The sequence below is a fragment of the Apis laboriosa genome, unplaced genomic scaffold (assembly GCF_014066325.1).
Source record: "Apis laboriosa isolate Shangri-la unplaced genomic scaffold, ASM1406632v1 scaffold18_cov149, whole genome shotgun sequence".
In the NCBI taxonomy this organism is placed as follows: Eukaryota; Metazoa; Arthropoda; class Insecta; order Hymenoptera; family Apidae; genus Apis; species Apis laboriosa.
The window spans coordinates 2357090-2377818 of NW_025222233.1; the positions used below are offsets into that span (position 1 = coordinate 2357090).

Here is a 20729-nt window from a genome sequence, read left to right on the forward strand (position 1 = left end):
GAAGATGAGGAGGCAAGAAACAATTCTATTCGCGCGACTCGAATGGCTTTCCCCGAGTTGTTCCGGAAATGGGCACGGAAGGATTTCCTGTCGGCCGCCGAAAATTTATTCCAAACGCGTATTCCTCGCCTATCCTGACCCTACTCAAGCCCGGCAACTGATCGAAGCTGGAACAAAGAGGGGACGATGCGAAGAAAGTGAAGTGAAACAGGGATGAAAAGTCTGGAAGGAAAACTTAAGCGTCGGTTAAATTTCAAGTGTGGACATCCGCGGTCGCTTTACGAACGGTTCGATAATTTTCAATCAGCTTCGATTGGGATTATCAAAATCTCTTTATACATACATGCAAACGGGAGGTAAAAGCCATTTGGAAATAATGGGCAGTTTTAATAATAAAATCGATTCGAGTCTCTCGGTTTAACGTGGAAACAGCCGCGGGATATTTATTAAGAGAAGAAATTAGCGTATGCCATCCGCTCGACGTAAAGAGCGCGATTATCGATTGTAGTCGGTTAATCGCTACTTGGTGGAAGGTATTGGCTTTTTCGCGTTGGTTTAATTTATCGGACCGTTAAAGATCGGTCGATGGAACGTCCCGTCACGGAAAAATTGAAAGACTTGGCCTCCATGCATACGCCACGTATCTTTATATTTCCCCATTTTCCCTCGATTTATTCCACTTATTCTCTATCCCTTCTGGTCGTTTTCATAAATTCGTTAGAAAGGACGTTCGACACCGTGTAAAACTTGTAAGGCGTTTACGGAAGAATTTATATTTATTCGATACGTTCCACGCGATTTTTCGTTTCGTTTTATATACAGATAGATATATTTCTTTGGCATCGGCGTTGCAATAAAAAAAGTTTCATCCTCGGTATTTTTTTCAGATAAAATTCGTAGAATCTTGATTACAATTGCGCGGTATTAATTCGAATTGCTCCTCCGAGAAATCGCAGCCGATGGTATCGTCCAACGAACAGACACTTTCGCGACTCTCGTAATTGCGTCGCTCGACAAACTCGATTATTCTCTCGAAACGCGTTAAACTGGTCGTGGAAGAAAAACAAGAGGAGGCAGATTTCGCGCAACTCGCCCCTCCTCAGCTCATTAACATTTTCATCGAAACTTTTCGATCAATCAGTGCCGCGTTTCCGATCACTCGAAAAATTCCTTCCCTTTCGAACGTGGACCCAAACTTTGGACGAATTCCTCTTTCGTCGCGGCCGAATGTCGATCCATCACCGGCAATATCCATCAGTTTCACCCACGCGGTTTTCATCGTCTTACGACGAATACCATCGCTTAATGGAAGCGGACGTCCTGTTTCTTCGTCATCGAGCACGCTCGTCACTCGCCTCTCGAATCACTCTTTGTCGGAAAATTCCTTTCATCCGAGGGATCCGAAAAGATCGGAAAATTCGAACGGTGGAAAAGATCTTTCGAACCACCCTCGTCGCGCCCGCAAGATTTACGGCCACTTTGCGACCATTTCGGACCACCGATCTCATCTCGAATTATAAAAGCCAATCGTATCCCATTGTCGCAACGGATCATGCCACGATTCCCGAAAACATCGACGACGAACGTGGGCTGCGTCGAACAGAGAGAGAGAGAGAGAGAGAGAGAGAGAGGAGGACGCTCTCCGCACTGTAATCGTGCACTGGCTGCTGGGGGATACTTTAGAATGCAGACGGATTTCGAGTTTACCGTGGGAAGAAATTCCATGGGTGCACCGCCGAAAGGCATTCCAACCTACCTGCTCGAAGCCCCCGACCTTCCTTCTGCTTCCTGTCTCTGCCTAAGAAGAAAGAGATACTTTTTCGGCTACCATCCAGTGGAAAACCGTGCGTCGAGCCTGTGCCTCACCTCTCGCTTAGAAATACCTTCGCGTGACGTAACCGGTGCTCTTTTCTCTGGTGGAAAGGGGCGGGCCGTGCACAGGTGGAGAAGGAAGGAATATCATGGTGGAGGAGGAAAGGAAAAAACAGTATTGTATATACATCCGACTTAAGCGTGACGCACGGTTTATTCGTCGCACGGTCTCGCGGCGTGCATTCGAATGCGCGTTACAGTCACCGCTCGGCGCGGAGATTGTATTACGCGTACGACGCGAGTTTTGTATAACTTTGCCCGCGAGATTTCCGTTTCGCTCTGCGGTCGAGTCGACGGAGTTTCGAGTTCCATCGTCCGATCGATTCGCGTTCCTTTCCTATAAATCGACTCGCGGAATAATTATATCCGTCCGTCGCGCGCGGAAGAAGAAAAAAATAAAAAGTTGCACTTGCGCTTTTGCGCCAGAACCAAATCGATTGAAATTCGATCGAACGAGTAGAGATATCGCAACGTTGCAACGTAAAAACAACGGTTGGTAATTTTTTAACTCAAGTTGCATTTCAATGGAACTTGGGGGAGAAGACGCGTCATCGAAGATCGTTTTACGATCGTTTTAGAGATCTGCCGAGTCGAGTGGAGCGAAATAGAAACGAAAGCGCGAAACGTTAACAATCCATTGGAACATCGAAATAGTAATGAAGTGGCAGGGGAGGGAAGCGGGTCGTCGGTGGAAATGGGCAATGTGTCAATATCGATCGTATAGTGGACGACCATAGGGGCGAAGGAGGGGAGGGTATACGTGGTATTGGGGGGCATGTAAAATTTATATACAGGGTGACCGCGCGTCGAGTAACGACCCTCGCTTCCGGCTTCCACGTCCCGCTTCTGCGTCGATCGCGACGATTCCAGCTGTTGCGCGGATTTTGACCGAAAGCGCCCTAAACGACGAGCCCTCCGGCCATTGTCTTGGAGCACAATGCGCGCGTTGTCACCGACAAATTTTCGAGCTCCCCGTCAACTTTCGCTTTTCTCCACCGTTCCGATATCCGTTTCGCTCGATATTTGTGCTTTCGTCATACGCACGATTTATCCACCTATTTCTTCTCTCGCGTTTCGATACTCCAAATATTAAATTTTTTTTTTTCAACGCCGATCCATGAAATCGAGGTTACACGAATACAGCCGAGTTTTCGAAGCGAAGAGAATAACGGAGGCGACGCGATAATTTATGAATCGACGGCGTTGAACAAACTTTGTTTATTATTACGCCGATAAAATTGCGCTCGAAAAACGTTGAGCAAACGTTGATATTAATCCGTCCACGGTAATCGTCGGGGTAATCGTCGGGTTCGACTCGAATCTCGCGTTGGAAGAAAAAAAAAAGAGAGAGAAGAAAAGAGATCGCGCATTCTTCTCGTTGTATCGATCACGTATCGCGTAACAATACCGTAAATACGTAAAAGATTCTCGCGTTAAAAAGTCATATTCAAACGAGTTTTCTCGAAGGGAGAAAACAAGATTCCACTTGGAATCGATAAACACCGCCCCGCTGTTCTTCTCCCCCTTCATTTTCCTCGAGTAATTCGGCGAGTTGGATGAATTCCGGATGAAACGTCGCTGCCTGGATGGTTCGGTCCCGTTAGAATCGCGAGATCGCTTTAATTAAGGGACAAGCCCGGTTCTATTAAAAGCTGGAAATGTACTTGATTAATCGTTCCCGATTCTCGAACCGTAAAGTGGTGGTATCTGGTAGCCGAAACGGAGGTACAAGAATTGGAATTGCGCTCGGATTTCTTCGACCGAGAGAGAGAGAGAGAGAGAGAGAGAGAGAGAGACAAGTGGAAAGATAAATCATCGAAATAGTGGCGGGGTTTAAAACTAGGCGGGAAGGTTATTATGAAAAGTGGGCGAGCGTAAGCGTAAGCGCGTTAACGGCGAGAGCGCGCATACTTGGCTCTGCGTAATCATCGTTTTCGCCGTCCTATCTCGTCCCCAAGTTTTACGAGGCGGGGTGTACTAATACGCTTTTAGCCTGGATATCGAAAGATATTACAGGCATTCGCAACAGATGCTTATCGTTGCTTCGTTGCTCGCGTTTAATCGTGGGCCTGGATCGATCCCGATAACGAGAGAAATTACAGGTTGCTCGCGGCCTGTATGCGTGCCGATACCCTCCTCTCTCCCTCTGTTGGGAGACCATTGGAACACGACGATCGTCGAAACTTGGACAATTAAACGAAACTTGGCCAACCACCGGTGCTTTTGTCGGAGGCAACATCCATTGTAAACGTGATCCGCTTTCGTCAAACTTTGCCGTTATCGATGTTCCCGTTGTCTCGCGAACCGGGTTCCCCCCGCTAATTAGATAAAGGATGGCCGGTTAATCGTCACACGTATACTATAATATAAACGATCCAATCGGTGCGACTTGGAATAACCCGTTTCCATCGATATTTCCAAAATGGCGTGAATTTTCTTTTCCCTTCCTCTTCGTCTCGTCGACAACGCGCGTATCGATGCCTCGACGAGCGAAGGAAAAGAAGATCTGCATCCCCCATCTCGTGAAAGGGCAAAGCGATAAGAGATAAGAGACGATCGCGCGTAGATCGATTTCTTCTCCCCGTCGATCTTTCGTCCGGGCGGAGAAGTATCCACGTCTAAGATGTATTCGAACGAATGCGTAGAAATTGGGCGGCGCAAGGCCGGTAGACGGCGATGTCTACTACGCGGGGCTGTCGCGATTGCGTGCCGTTGTTGTCGTTCTATCGTCACGTTCCTATAGTAACCGCAGCCCATTGTTCAATAAACGTTGAATTATGACTCAGTCCCTGAACGTGGTGTTACCGTCGCGTTACCTCGAAAGTCCCTTGCCTGTGACGCGGCTATTTCCGTGGCGAAACGATCTTCGAGCTTTTCCTCTCCTTTCGGGAAGGAGAGAGTCGACTTGAAGAACCGTCGTTGCGTTCAAAAATTCTCTCGATTCGCATTCGCCGACGATCGATCGATGTCCACGGTTCGATCGGTTACGGGAGGAGAATAAGCGTGGGTGGACGTAGAAGAGGTTCTTTGTCCGCGAGAAAAACGACGCGAGGAAATCGGACACCGATTAAGAGGAATCAAGGTAAAGGCCGGCCACGTATATTTAAACGTCGAACGTTGGAGCTCCGCTTCGAAATGTAGGTCGTAGAAAATACTGTTCCCATTGTTTCGCTCTCACTCGAGAATTATCTCTCGGCGAGGGGGGAGAGTTTGCCGGAGGAGAGAAGCTTCTAACCGGGAAGTAATAATATTTAACTTTGGACGGTGATATAATTTCGCTAGGAGGAAACACACTAGATTTTTCAAATTCAGCGGCGGGCTCGAATGGAATTACGGAGAATGGAAAAATCTCGTTTCATCGGCCAATTGTTTCCGTGACTACGTAACGTTTATCCGGTAGTTTGGCCGAAAAGCCAGAGAAACGCGCTCCGATTCACTTTCGATTTCACTCAGCGAGCGAAACGAGCGCACGAACGTGTCCGTCACGAAACACCACCGAAACGCTATTTAGATTCGCTTTCTTTCTCCAATTTCTCGCGAGATCGTGGAAAAAGAAAAAGAAAAGAAAAAAAAGAAAAATCACTCCACGAACCCTCGAACTGTATCGAGCGTCTATACTTCTCAACGAGCGCGTAAGAGGGTACAAGAGGGGAGGGAAAAATCATCCCTTTCGAGGCGCAGTAGTAGTAGTAGTAATAGTAGTATCGTACCGTAGTTGCTTTATTTTTCACGGACAAACGAACTCGTATAGAAGAAGAGCGGATATCGACCGAAACCAGCGTTTCTTTTTTCTTTTTTTTTTTTCACAATCAGCCTGCCTCTGTTTCGTGTCACGAGAGAAAAAGAAAGAGAGAGAGAGAGAGAGAGAATCGGAAGAGAAAAGAGTCGGTGGTCCGAAGACGACCTCGTCGCGTTCGAGCAGAACCTCGCGACACCTGCTGCGAGTAACGAGCGTTTGTCCGTTGAATGCTCCGTTTCCGGACGAAGGAAGGAAAGAAAAAGGAAAGGAAGAAAAAAGGGACAACAGGAGTGGCAAGTTTGGTCGATTCCATTGTATAGTAGATCGCGAGTAATTAAAACACGCGTTTCCACGCGATCGTGTGGACTACCAGGAGCGCGAAATAGAAATCCGTTTCTCGTCAGAGAGAAAGATAGAGATCGATCGTTTAAACGGTTTCGCTGCGTTCGTTCGTTTCCCATTAATTTATCAATCAACGTTGCCCGCGGACCTGTGTCTCGCCGATAATAAAATATTTGCCAATCCGTATCGATCGATGGACAGGGGAGGCAAAATTCGAACGCTTCCTCGTCGACTCCGTGTACGAGTGCAATTATCTCAATGATTTCGAATTTCGATTAAGATTTCGAAATCCCTCGGATGGAGCCGCGCAGACTCGAAGAAAGGAGAAGCAACTTCTCCCCTATCCGGAATGGGAACGCGAGGAGGTCATTCCTCTTCCGCGACATGCCGAACGATTCCTTCCGCGATTCGTCCTCCCCTCGAGAATCAACGAGGATCGTTTCGTCTCGCCTTACGTCGCATGCAAATCAATTTTGACGCTCGGTTCGTAAGGGAACGTAACAGTTATATAAGCGGACATACTGGAACGAAAGCAACAACGGTTAATGCAGAAACCGCACGCGGGTCCGCGTGCACGACCGGTGCGGGTCGACGATATTTCGAGTTTACGTGTCTCCTCCTCTCTCGGCCTGTGGTGGTGCTTTCTCGTGCTTTCTCGTTTGGTCGAACAGGAACGGCGCCGTTATCGGATTACTGGCCGCCTGCTAAAATATTCACTGCAAGTAATCGCGTAGAACCGAACCGGCGATTACCGATTACCGATCGTTGCTGCAGAACTCCCCTCGCCGAAACTCTGCGCGCTTATTCACGGCTCTGTATCTATCTACGATTTCGATACGATATTTAAATATTGAATGGTCGTCGAGGGAGGAGAATTTGCATGTTTCCAGCGCTTTTAGCTCCCACTTTGGGCCGATTTCCAAACCCAGCGGAAAGTTTGGTTAATTAGTTGGACGAGAATTTGGAAATTTCATTTTCACGGGAGAAGTTGTCCTCCTCGCGGGAGAAGGGTATGCTGGGAGGAGACGAAAGATTTCGAAATCTTCTCCTCCTTCTCCTAGTAGCGGTTCGTCGTTTTTCGAAATGAAATTATTAAACGAGCGAGCGAGCCACGTTTTCACGAGGGACGGAATTGGACGGAGGAAGGAAACGCGATTATTTTCACTCGCTTAATTATACGCTTCCATGTTCCCACGTCAATCGAGAGGCAGGCAGGCAGGCAGGCACGCACGCGGGTCTTTTTATCCAGCTGCGTGCTCGCGCCTTCGATTCAAGGCCCTCACCACCAACGACCGATTGTCCGGATTTCGAACCAAATACGAAAGAGATTTCCACTCGATGAAGGATAAGAAATGGAGATGCCTGCGCGAAGGATTGAACAAGCGTTGGAAAGAGGCGCGCGGAAGCCACGTCTGTTTTCCTTCAACGTTGGAAATTAAGGGGAGGACCGTTCGAGGACCGATCCTTTTGTTCGGGGAGGAGCGAGTTTTCACGGTACGTTATCATCCCTGGTTGAAATTGTCGGGACGGGATGCGATTCGAGGAGTTTCAATCAACCCGATTCAATTTTGATAATTACCTCTCCATACCATTTTCGGAGCCGTCCAATTACAATCACGGATAAAGTATGTATAGAATGGATCAATGGGAAGCATCAAAAAAGCCTCGTCGAGGGAGCACAAAGAGCAACGTAAAAACTGATGGAGCAGAAATTGCTGGAAAAACATCGCTGACCCAATTGCCGGACGAGCAAATTTGATAATCATTTTCGAGACTTCTCTCTCTCCCTCTCTCTCTCTCTCTCTCGCTCGCTCGCTCTTATCCTCTTTCCGAGAAAATCGTCTTTCGATCATCGAATCGATTCTGTCCACGATTAACGAGAAGGGGAAATCTCCGAGGATACAATCGAACCCACCTATGTAAATAATTGGATACACGTCCAGAGATGGAGCAGGTTCCGTTGACATTCGCGCACGATTCATTATCCGGACGAGGTGGCTGGCATAACTCGTCTCAGATCGCTCGTATTTCCGTGAAACTGGGTCAGAAGGAGGGAGAAGAAAAATCGTAATGTAAATTCGTCGCGTATCTATCTTCCTCTCTCTCTCTCTCTTAAGGACAAATTTCCTTAATTTATGGGGGAGTATCCATGTTTTCCTTCTGGTCGAAAGATCGTAAAGGATAAACGAGGAATAAATGAAGCACCAGCCCGTGGGCCCGCGCACACGGATTGGATCGGGCGGTGTAGAAGGCAAGCGAACCGCGTTAAAATAATATTCGACGTCGAACTTATCGAGCTTTCGAAAACCGCCATACCGTGAAAATTTCTCTCTCCACCCTTTGTCGTTGCATCCTAACTATTTTCATTGTTGTTACGCGCCCCCCTGCATTTTTATACGCTGTCCGCGACACGCTCGAGCCTCGAACAGAAACGCGGACAAATCGCTGAAAATTTCATTTTCTTTCTTTCTTTTTTTTTTTTTTTTTTGCCTGGCTAAAAAAATATTAACCGCTCTTCGAATCCGGCTTTTCGAATCCGGCTTTTCCGAATCCGTCCGGCAAATATACGAGTTGCGAAGCAATAAGCCGCTTCGAAATTGTTATATCGGATAATCGAGCTTTGCGTACTCGTTGTCGACCGGGTAATGTAGACCGGGCTGGAAATTTGGCTGAATTACGCGAATTACCCGCGGGACACGTGTATCGACAAACAATCGAGGATTTTGTTAACGAATGGACGTAAATTTCGCCGGTGGGAAAGCAGGGCGATGAACAAACGATTGTTGCGCGAACGAAATTGCGAGAAAAGAAGAAACGCCCTGAACAGGAATCCAATGAACCTCGTGATTAAAAATTTCGAGGAGACTCGAAAGATCCTCGAAGGAAATTCTTAAGGAGAAGCTTAAAATTCGTAATCCGATCGCGTGTATGACTGAAATCCTCGTTCCCCCTTGTTCCCAAGACAGAAGATGGAAGAAATCGTGGAAGTGGATAGATCCATTTTCATTCTTTTTTTCTCTTTCTCTCTCTCTCTCTCTCTCTCTCCTGAGATTTCGTCTTTCGTTGAATAATTCATTGGAAATGACGAGGAAAGGGCGAGAAAGGTGGGCCGTGAACAACACCTTCATCGGTTCCTTATCGGAAAGGAATAGCCGAGTTACGTATCTCGATGCGGGGAGAAACGAAGGCGACGAAGGCCGGTGGGTGAGTTCAAACCGGAAGCTTCTCCCGTAATTGGAGAGGACTGGCGCGCGAGCGTAAGCCGGTGTTCGAACGTGGCGCGACAGAGTTCACGCGGGGATCGGCAATCGGCAGCGACAATGCGGGGAACGCGATCTCGGTTGACGAAGCTGCTCGAACTCGCCGCGTTCATCGTCGATTAAATTAACTTGGCCGGCTTCGAAGGCTTCCTTCGATCGATCTAACCGAATTTTCGCGTCACGGGAATCGATTCTTCTCTTCGCTCTCCTCCCTGTTCCCAAAAAAGAAATTCCGGATTTTATTTTGAGCAATTGGGGGAACAAGATAGGGATACGTGCTTCCTTGCATCTCTCTCCTTGCATACGGCTCTAGGATGTAATTTCGAGTTTGGATCGATCGTGTTTCGCGCCAAGTTTCACGTGTTTAGAGGCGAGCACGGGACAATAGAGGGACGGTTGATTATGCAAGCCAATCTGTCCGCCGGACAAGAACGGGATTTGAGCAGCCGAATTATGGGTCGCGTTAGATTATTGGGATGCGCGCGTCATAACCTGGAAGCTAAATGTCTACATGCTACTATGCGAGGAATTTGTTCCCCTTCTCCGGTTTCTATCCGCATTGAACGTTTTTCAACGTTTTTTTCATTTAGGTGTATAAATTATAGGTGTAATATTGTACGAATAGGTACGAAAATGTCGACGCTTCGTTCGTTCGGATCTCCACGAAACGAGAAGCAATTAAAATTATCTATACGATCTTTTCATTCCTGTACAACTTTAGTTTCCGACGAGACGTTTTTTTCTCTCCCTCTTTCTGTCTCTCTCCCGATTCGTGCGCCCCGATGATTTCACGGTTAAACGAGCGGAAATAAAACGGAGATGCGTTCAAAAGGTTTATTCAAATCGGAAGTTTCAATTGAATAATTTTCCGCGGGAGATAAAGGAGAGAACCTCCGCAAAAATTGTCGAAGTTTTATCAGAAATCTTTGGTAAATAATTCATATCGTCCGCGAAGGGATATATAGGGATTCGAAAGAAATCATTTTTACCTTTTTAACCGAGTCAAGATGCTCGCGCGAGATAGAGATTTCGAGACAATTTTTCACAAGATACCAGGGAAATTACACGGAATGGAAACGGAGTAGGACATACGTGTAATTAACTGTAGCGTGTACGGAATAATCGTCGAGCCGTGTTGCCCCCATCTCCCATCTTCTTTTTTCTTTTTATTTCAAAGTAAAGCAACGAGATTTCTGAAATTGGGCTAAAAATTACGTGAGCTAATAGAATAGAAAAAAAGAAGCGGAAATAAATGGAAAAATACAAATGGTTCGAGATATTATTTTATCGAGTAGAACATATTAATTTCCATAAGCGAAAGAACGTTGGAAGAAAAAATCGCGGTGCCAAGCCCCGAAAACTCAACGTTCACCGAAACGCGTTCGATCAAATGGCCACGCGTGTTATCCACGGCGGACGGTGAATCGGCGCGCAAATCGAATTACGCGAGAGACGTTTCTGACCGCACAGAGAATCGAAGCCGGTCTGTGGAGTATAATATGGGGCTGGTGGAGGGTAATTCGTCGGTCCCGGGGATTCGATGAAGATCCTAATCTATTTAATTCAGCTTCTGTCCACGCATCCCCCGTGAAAGTTGCCGGCTAGCCGGCAAGGGAGAGCGAGCCGCTCGTCGCATTTCGGCGGCTGGTCGAGGGACGCCGAAGGGAGCCGAGTGGCGGCGAACGGAGCCGAGCAGAGTCGAACTCGGCGATGAGCGCGGCTCGGTGCCGAAGGCGGCCGCAAAGCCACGCAGTTGGTCGACGAGCGCGGCACGGTGTATCAGCGGACCGGTTTCCTCTCTTTCCTCTTTCTCTTTTCTCTTTGTCGCGCATCCTTCGAGCATTTTGCCAGCCTCGTGACAGCTGTTCAACCGGCTTCGATGATCCGCGAGACGATCCACGGCATTCGAGGCAAGAGCGGGCTGCAATGGTTCACAGTAAGCCAAATCATTCACGGTTTTGTTTTCGCCACTTGCGATACGCGAACGTGCGACACAACGGTGTTTCTGTTTTTGGGGATAGTTTTTCTTATTTTCTTCTTTTTTTTTTTACTTTTTTTTTTATATAAATATTCGAGGCTTTCGAGATTGTTGTACGGTGTAATTTGTATGATATGGGTTGGTTAGTTTTCCATGGTCCGGTCGCGTCGTGTCGGAACAGGGGAGTCGATGGTATCGCTAATTCAATGGCTATTGTCCATGTTCTACTACGTGTGTAATGCATCGATACCAAAGGGTTTCGTACCTGTAGAATAGCTAACAGTATCTCCGCTTTATTTCATGGGAGGAGACAACGCAACTGTTTTCCGTGTATACGCATACATTCTCGCGTTTTAAGCTTTCGGCTCTCCTCTCCTCGTTGTGCGTTTCTTGTGCTCCGACTATCCTTTTTCTCGCGTCCTTTCACAACAACTCATTATACCTCGCCAACCTAGTAAACACGGAACGTAATACACGAAACGTAATACTCGGGATCGATCCAAATTTTTCAGTTTACGATTTCGCTTCGTCCTATATTTTCTCGCAACTTGTTCTCTCGTTAACCAATGTTATTTCCTGTTAAATACGCATTAAACTCGAAAGCCTCGGATCTCATAATCGCGTAACACACACACACACACACACACACACAAATTTCCAACGTTTAAGTGATCGTTAAATACGGTAACCGAAAACTAGGAGAGAACTGTTACGTTTTAATCGATGAACGGCTCTGGGAAGGATTCGCGAGGGGTGACTTACGACAAACATTTGCCCTATAGTCCTGTTACTCGGTCACGGCCATTGGTAACGCACGAGTTTTCTCTCCCACACGCGAATCTAATATTTTCGTTTCACGCGCAGCGTTTACGTATGGCGTGCGAGTTTTTCAATTTTTGCAGTTGAAAAAAAAGAAAAGAGAAGGAAATTAGAAACGTTCAACGATCGTAATAGAATTCTTCGGTGATGATCGATATGATCGATAGCGCGTCGATCTAATCTACTTCTGATTCCGTGGAACTCGATAAATCGATGAGGAAAAGCTTTCAACCGCGGTGATAATAAAGAGAGCCGCGATATCGCGTCGAGGAAACCTTTAATAGATGACCTACGAGCCGCAACGAATAGGAATGTAAAATTGTCAGGGGATCAAGGTTAGAAAGGAGGCCGATCGTGTGCCGGTTTAAAACGTCAGAATATTATTTAGATCCCAATATATGTGCGCGGGCCCACCGTGTGCGTCCACCGTGTGCCTCGATTCGTTATGTTCTCACCATCTTCCCCGGGAATTTTTCTAATCTTTCCCCTCTTCTGGTATCTTAGATACCATCTTCGTTTACGGGACACGTTCGAGCTCGATTAATCTCCAATTTTAAATCCGATGGATTATACGACACGGCCCGTGTTCCATGACCGAAGGAACACGGAAATCTTTGGAGGAAATAGAGATAGAAATTTGTATTTTCGTTTAACTTATATGATATATGAGCGGTTCGGATGTCGAGAAGACTCGAAAATATCGTCGAGTCGTAGCTTGAGCCTAATATGGAGAGGCGCGAGATCGATCTGGAAAGACGGCTTCGTTTCTTGCAGATTTTTTCATAGCCAGTTTCTATATTTCCCCCAAGCGGTAACAAGTCCAGAATCAAGGACATCGAAGAAAAACCGAGATCTTGCAAATTTCGCGAGGAAAAATTTAGGGAGTCTTTAATCGGCGATAACATTTGTCATCCGATTTGCATCCAAATGCATCACGAATTAATCCTTCGAGTCGATCCGATCAATTTCTCTTTCTTCTTTTCTCTTCTTCTGTCGAGTTAAAAAAATTAGATCGTAGATCTTTATTCGCTAATATTCCTATAAAAAGTTTTTTCGTAATTTAGGTCGCAATTTGCGTGGACAAGAGAATTACTCGAGTGCGCGTGAAATGAAAAATTACATAGCAGTTTACTTTATTCAGGATCGCGAGTCCAATTTTCTGGCGAAATTTCGATAAACTTTCGACCGATGGAAAATAGATACGGTTCCTTTGAAACGTTGTAACGCGAAAGTTTAATGGGATCGAACGCGAAGAAGAGCGCGCGCGTGTCGTGTTTCGATTTTGAAAGTCGAGCCTTTGCAAACTTGTGCAACGTTAATTAAAATTCTCAAATTTTATTCTTCCTCCTCCACGATCTCGAACGATACACGACGCGGCAAGCAAACGAGCTCTGAAGCTTAATTCTTCGATTCGAGTAACTCGATCGAAGCTCGCGATTTTCGATGCGAATGCACGTACGAAGAAAAACGGGTTTTCGTGCGCTTCTCCTCCGTTCTCCTCGATCTCGTCTCATTCTCAGCCCGTTTTCCTTCTCTCGCGACATTAATCGCACGATGCAGTGCCATCTTCCTGGATAACAATTATCCGGGAAAAGGAATTCACCGCAATTGAATATTCTTCACGGGGATTAATCCTTCCTTCTTAGGGTTTATCGAGTCTCGAGGGCCACTCGTTCTCCCCCTCGTTCGAGGCGGCCAGTTTAAGGCCGCATTAAAGAGATTAGCTCGCGTTTGACAGAGAGAGAGAGGGAGAAAGAGGGAGAGAGAGAGCTAACCTACGTTCTCTCTTCTCCTCCTCCTCCTTCTCCTCCTCCTCCTCCTCCTCCTCCTTCTCCTCGCTCTCTTTTACTATCGGTAATTCGAAAATCCCACCGCCTCTTTACTTTATAGAGAAGGAACACCCGCCCCTTTTACTTATCGTCCTAACGAACCAGGGAAGAGAACTTTCATCCACGTTGAAAGCCACGAAAATCGTGTTTGTCTACAAAACGAGGCCGAGAGATCTTTTTCCCTTGGCGTCGTGATTCCACGAATTTTCCCTACCGTCTTCTTCCTTCTCCCGCGGAGGAAGAATCGAATAAAAATTTACCGATCCTCGACGGATGGTAACTTTGGGAAACCCGTTTCACGAAGTAGGAAGCACGAGAAATTTATAGATGTTAGGTGGAATTATTATCGGGGTAATTAATGGGAGAACGAGACTTCTCCATTGGGAATTGTCCCATTAAGAGGGTTTCGCGATTGTTTCGAGACGGCAACTCGTCGAGGGATGTAAAGGGATGAACGTAAAGGGTTCTAATCGGGAGCCGCGCGTTCCCGATAACGTGGTTTTACGAGGGTGTAAAATATCGTTCGAGAGCCCGATTCCTCGAGTTGGCCGAGAATGGAAGCTTCTCTCCCGAGAGAGAGAGGGAAAGAGAAATTTTCTATCCACCGAATGGGATGAAGGTAATCGCGAGACGTCTCGGGTAAATAAATTAACGTCGACGACGTTTCAGGGCCGGTCCAGAGTAAAAGCGAAAATTTCATTTTCGTCGAAAATATCGAACGACGTGTCTTAGTCCCACGTCTTTTGTTTTCCGCGAGGGTCGTATTCAACAGGGTTGTACGCCTCCCTCTCCGGAACGCAATTTGCCATGAAAGCTTCCTCGCCCGATTATCGGATGACAAACCGATGACACCGTCCCTCGCCTGATTTCGGACACACGATCGCTCTCATCCTCGTTCGACGTTCCTTCCACTCGTCGCTGGAAATTCTCGCGTTCCTTTTCTTCTGGCGGAAGAGGGGATCGTTTCACGAAAGTCTAAAAAGTTTATCATACTCCTTTCAAAATATCGTGTGAATGAAAGTGAAAGAAGGAAGGGGAATTTAAAAGCACAAAGGATGAGGGGGTAAAGAGACGCGACAAAGGCCGCGTTGTTGGTTGGATCGTTGGAAAAACGACGCGTTACGTCACCTCGAAAACACGTTTGTTAATCATCCGGTCCTCTTTACACGAACGAGTCCCTTCCTCGCGATGATATAGAATGATATAGGTTCTCCCTTCACGACGCCATTCCTTCGCGTATCAACCAACACCCATCCCAAGAGACCGATCTTTGATTACATCATTCGAAAAAATACTCGTTCGATGTGTAGAATTGTATCGAAATGGAATCGTTTTGTGTCAAATACTCGCACAATTCGTCGTATATACATATATTTATCTCCAAAGAGATCCCGAAAGAGGCGGTGAAGTTTCTTTGGCTGGCATAAAAATGGAATCGTTGGAAGGAGAGCGTGGTTTATTTCCTTGATTTCCAACCACGCGAATTTAAACCACGATCGACGACGAACGTTTCTCGCGCAAGATGGGTGGTCGCGAGGGGTTGCTTTTAGCCGATGGTTTTATCTGCCTATTGTTCCTCGCGGTCCGTGGATACCGCTGCATTCGATCAAATAGATGGAAATTCGCCGAGGGACAGAGGTGTTTCTCTCCTTTTCTTTCTTCTTTTTCTTTTTTTTTTTTTTGGAGAGAAGAATCGGCCACGATAACGACAGATTTATCGGATCACGGACTCATAAACGACGCGTTTCGACTCGCCGCGAATAAAAACCTGTTGAGTTCGCTGGCGCGACTCGACGAACATCCTTCGGCTATTGTTCTCCGCGATCGAACGCGGAATTTCGCTCGAATTTCGTCACACCGCCATTGTTTTCTCCGTTAACGATCCGCGGTTCTACATGCAAATCAACCTGACAGGGGAATAGGCATCGTGCTCCTTTTTTTCCCTTTTTCTCCCCTCTCCGGATTCGAGCATTCCAGTTTGTTGCCAGCTCGCGTGTAATCGAAGCCGAGATTTCGAAAAATTCGATCTTTCGATCCGTGGTGGAAAACAACGAGTGGATTAAAACCGCGGATGGAGAATCGTTGGAATTTGAAAATTTGCATTTGCACGAGTTTCGATATTTATACGAAAATATTCGAACTGAAGTTTCGTCGGTTCTCCTCCTCTTCCTCCTCCTCCTCCTCCTCGATGGAATTTCCTTCCTTCTTCGGAGACGGCGATTTCCAATTAATCTCCAGTTGTTCCCAACTGGTTGGTTGAAAAGTATGGGCAGACCGAACTAGAGTATCCTTTTACGCGTCGTCCTTTCCTTCTTAACACCGGCGTGTCCTCCTTTTCGCGCCTCTTAGTCACAATGATCACGGAACCGCAAATTCATCGCGTGTCGCGTTCGGTTTCGACTCGACCTGTTCGAGTTTCGAAAAGCTTGAAACTCGGAGACCGAGTACTTATATATACGCGCAAATACGATTAATACGTACGCGTGTCGAAATATAAAATTTCTTTTGTATTCTCGCGGCTTTTTCGAGCGTGAAAAAACCGTTGCATCTCGGTTACACACCCGGCGAACAATGCGGTTCGTTACGCGTACTATTACGATCGCGGAATGCAAAAACGCGCGGTATTCATTACCGCGGATCTATCGCGTTTTTCCACGAGGACTGGGAGTCACGAGTCGAGGCTCGAAAACAGAGAGAGAGAAAGAGATGGAAAAGAGAAGAAAAAGCGGCGTATCGGGTATTTATTCCCCGACCTTTTTCCCTCTCGCCACAATTATATTCCCCGCCGCGTGTCACGCTAATTAACCAGCCGTTCCTTAACCCGTTCCCGATCCATTACGCGAATTAAAGACGAATTAATTTTAACGAAAACGACTTTTACCCCTCTCGAATCATCGCGCTCGTGAAACGATAGCGACATTCCCTTTCCCCCCCTCTCGCTCGGTTGAACGGAGTCGATTAGGATCGGGCCAAGTTTGATCCCACCACCGGCCGTGGTAGAATCAACTTTAACCCCACCTGTTCCCCAACGCGCCAGACAACACGACTCTCGACCCCATCCTTGTACAACTTTAACACGAAACTTTCGTTTCCCCCTTTCCAACAATGGTTTCGAGATTCTTGGGTATCGGCCAACAACCCTCTTCCCCCGAAAAAGAAACAACGGACAGAGAGAGGTTCGATTAAACTTCGTCGAAAAGACTTGTCTCGACGGAGAGAAGCTCGCGCGTGCAATTTTTTCCTCCATTTCGTATTAACGAGACGATTAACCGTCGGACAAGGAGAGGAGAGGAGAGGAGAGGAGAAGGTTCATTAACGGACCTCTCTCTCTTTCTCTCGTTGAGAGGCGGTCGAGGAGAAGCTCGGGCGAGGATCGTCCAATTTCCATAAATCGCGATCGTAGACGTAGGCGAGGCTGTCGAGAGAGCAATTTGCGTGACCGTCCGCGAAAAGTTACGAGTCAGCTCGCACCCTGTCACCCTGTCCGCCCGGCCGACCGTTCCACCCCCTCTGGCTCACGTCCATTTGTCACAGACCGGCAACGCGTGCACGCCATCTTCCATATTCCCGCCTCGATACGCTCGTAATACTCGTAATACCGGCGTACGACTTTTCCCTCGTCCCTGTTAAATATCCCGGGAAATAACTCCGGAGAGTCGCGTGATTCGAGTTATTTTTTTTATCTCTTCGATTCTTATATCCTCGAGTCCAAACGACTTGAAGGTAGAAGGAGTCGTTCGGTTATCGAAACTTAAATTACGTCGGTTTCGATACCACTACGCCACTCGGGAACGTTGGTAATAGTTGGAAACTCGTCTTAAATCTAACTCTAAAAAAGTTAGACTACGTATATATATATATAGAAAGATACGTATATGGAGGGGCGGTGTTCCTTGGGGATTGAAAATTGAAAGTTGCGCAAAGGATGGAATCGAAATTCAAAACCGTCGGTCGAACTGGTCCGCGAAGGGGGAACGCTCTGTCATCCGGAGCGTTGGTTGGAAACGATACTCGGTTGTTACTCGAAAGACGTACACCCATAGAGCGAAAGATATATGTATAATGGCGCGTGATCTATAACTCGGGGATAAAGCATGTGGAAAGCGGCGGCTACATCGCCCGGGTAACGACGCCATCTTTTACCTCGTGTCGTTTCGACGTAACGATGATCGAAGATCGAGACGGAACGGTCGCGTTTATGCGCTCTCTCTTTCTCTCTCTCTCTCGGTCGTTTCGATCGTTTTCGTCGAAAATTCGGTCGAAACGATCGGAAAATGAAAACGTACGGAGAATTCGGTCCGTTTTAAATTGAATTTCCAATCTTTCTTTTCTCGAGGTATACACACACACACATATATACACCCAATGTTGTATATACTTCCGGCTGTTGGAGTGCCTCGAACGAGTATTGTCGCCGTCCGAGAAATGTCCGAGGCGGCAGAAAGGCGGCAACTCGAATCGAGTAGAAAATACGGCAAACTATCGGCCGATCGGGCAACACACTCGAAACACCTCTTCCCCTCCCTCGTTTCTTCTCCGTTTCTTGGTACAAGTTGCAACAAGCGCGTATCCCGGATTATTTCCATAACGGTACAACGCGTCTCTCCAAGATATCTCTGAATCGTTAATTTGCACGCATCGTCGCGATGCGACGTCCCACGCTCGAAAGAAAGGTGGAAAAATATAGAAATATTTTATTTATGGAGGTATGGGTCGAGGTTGACTGACTCCGCGCTCGGTCGATATGGCGGTCGCGACGGCATGGAGCGTGGCTCGATGGGAAATTGGAACGATGTTTCGCGAGCGCGGCGTGTTGACCGACCGCTCGAAGCCGAATTAAAAGCACTCGATTCGAGATCGTGTGCGACTGTCGTCGGCAGGCTCGCTTTGTTTCCCTCTCCGTTCCTCTCCGTCGAGGAGGAGCTTCTTCCCTCCGGAATTTTTGGAAATATCGGGGAATTTGGGTCGATTGCCTGAACCTCCTCCTCCTCCGCGACCAACTTTACCTTTTTCCCTCTTTCCCTCGCTCTCCATTCGTTTTTCCATCAAACTTCCCTCCCCTCCGTGCAAAAGTAAACCGAACGGACACTCGGACCGTTACCCGAAACTTTCTAGGAAAGGAACGTTCCGATCGCAATGAGGGGGGGAATCGCGTTGGAATTTTTTCATTCCTCCCCGAAGCGCATTCTTCTTATCAAAGAAGAGACGTTGTTACGTCATAGATCGACCTCTTCCCGAAGCGAGCGCTCGTAAAGTTTCACGACGCGTGGCACATTATTTCGCGGCAAGAAGTCGGAGGGAAAATGGGACGACGGACAGCTTCGTTTCCTAAACGTCTCGGCCTGATGGGAAGAAAGTCAATTTCGTCTCGGTCCCCGTTGCGTGTCGTTATATTTTCTCGCCCGAACGATCGACGCCTTCGACCTCGCCCCGTTGTATTATCCGCCCGACGACGATCTACCACGCTTTCCGCTATCCGCCCGAAAAATGACGAACATCGATCGCGCCACCTCTTTCTTTTTCTCTTTTTTAACGAGATCGACTCTCTCGTCTTCGAGGGGACGATTGCTATTCCAATTTCACCGATCGTGGATCGGACGAATCATCAACCAGGATAATTATTCTTGTATTCGTGAGACAAGGATATTTCGGTAAGAATTGATATTTTCAGAAATTCACGTATCGAAAACATATATATAACATATATATATATATATGTAAATTAATATTTCGAATAGAAAACGTGGTTAGGCATTATTCGTGGGGGAAAAATGGAGGAAATTGGTGAAATGTCCCGGTAACGGAAGCGAAAGAAGGTGAAACGGAGGCCGGCGGTTAACGTGTCACGAGCAGAACTCCGTGAAAAATGGATGGAGGCCGAGAGTGCGTGTTCGAGGGGGCCCCTCCTCGCGTCGCGTATCCACCTTATTTCGTTCCCTCGACTCGGGAAAAAGTCTCGACAAAGGAGGAGGACGAAGAGGGGAATGCTCGGATCGAACCGCTTCGTCCTTTTCGTCCCCTCCCTCCACCAAGTGTGCAGGCCGGTGCCGATACGCGCCGAGGCGCGCTGAATTAAAGCGGCAAATATAACTGTGTGCGGGGGAGGGAGAGGCGAGGCACTTGCATACGCGGCATTCTCAACCATTTTCGATATTCAACCGCGACAAACCCCCCATACTCGCCGTACATACGTGTATTATACGTGTATTTCATCATACGTTCCTCGGTGACCAGGAGTGCACTCTCCTTTGCCCTCCCCCTCCCCGCCCTCCTTTCTATAAATTCCCTCGTTGAACGTATAAATTTCGAGACAAGACCGGCCACGATTTATTTATCATCCCTTTCGTACCAAGAAAATCTTACGATGAAGCGCGCGTGTATTATGCTCGCTCGTAACATTTTATCGTATAAGATACTATCCCCTCCTTCACTTGTCGAAATTAATATTTTCGAGATCTAGAGATAGGTATTTCCATTCTCTCTCTCTCTCTCTCTTCTGTTCGACGAGGAAACGTTGTATATAAATGTGGTTGTAAATGGGAAAAGCAAAGATGGGTTCTGGCAAGCCTTGTGCAACGACGTCAATATCTCGAAAGGGAGAGACGTACACAAGAAGAAACCTTAGCGTAACGGTTTTAGATAGAACGGGGTTGAACTTACAAAGTTGTCGATGCAAAAATGTGACGCGATGCGGACTATACACACACAGACACGCGTGGATAGGAGCGATAGCTTCGGTTGAAAAGATACTATTCTTATCCGCGGCTTCTTCTTCTTCTTCTTCTTCTTCTTCTTCTTCTTCTTCTTCTTCTTCTTCTTCGAAAATATCGAACCAAAAAATTTTTCTTCGATAGTGGATCGTAAATAAGGGTGAACTGTCGTTGAAACGT

At 47.1% G+C, this 20729-nt stretch overlaps 1 protein-coding gene across 6 annotated transcripts in view; it reads left to right on the plus strand.

The window, feature by feature from the left end:
• Positions 1-20729, plus strand: part of LOC122711863 (probable serine/threonine-protein kinase yakA) — an 83789-nt gene that overhangs the window by 27147 nt on the left and 35913 nt on the right. For 2 of the 6 annotated variants that reach the window (XR_006346209.1, XM_043931007.1), the window contains exon 1: positions 11011-11149. The exons of 2 other annotated variants lie outside the window; for them this stretch is intronic. The gene's annotated coding sequence lies outside the window, so the exon portion shown is untranslated. Of the gene's footprint in view, positions 1-10995; positions 11150-20729 lie in introns of those variants that run through there. 2 more of the 6 variants (XR_006346213.1, XR_006346210.1) reach the window with 2 other exon arrangements.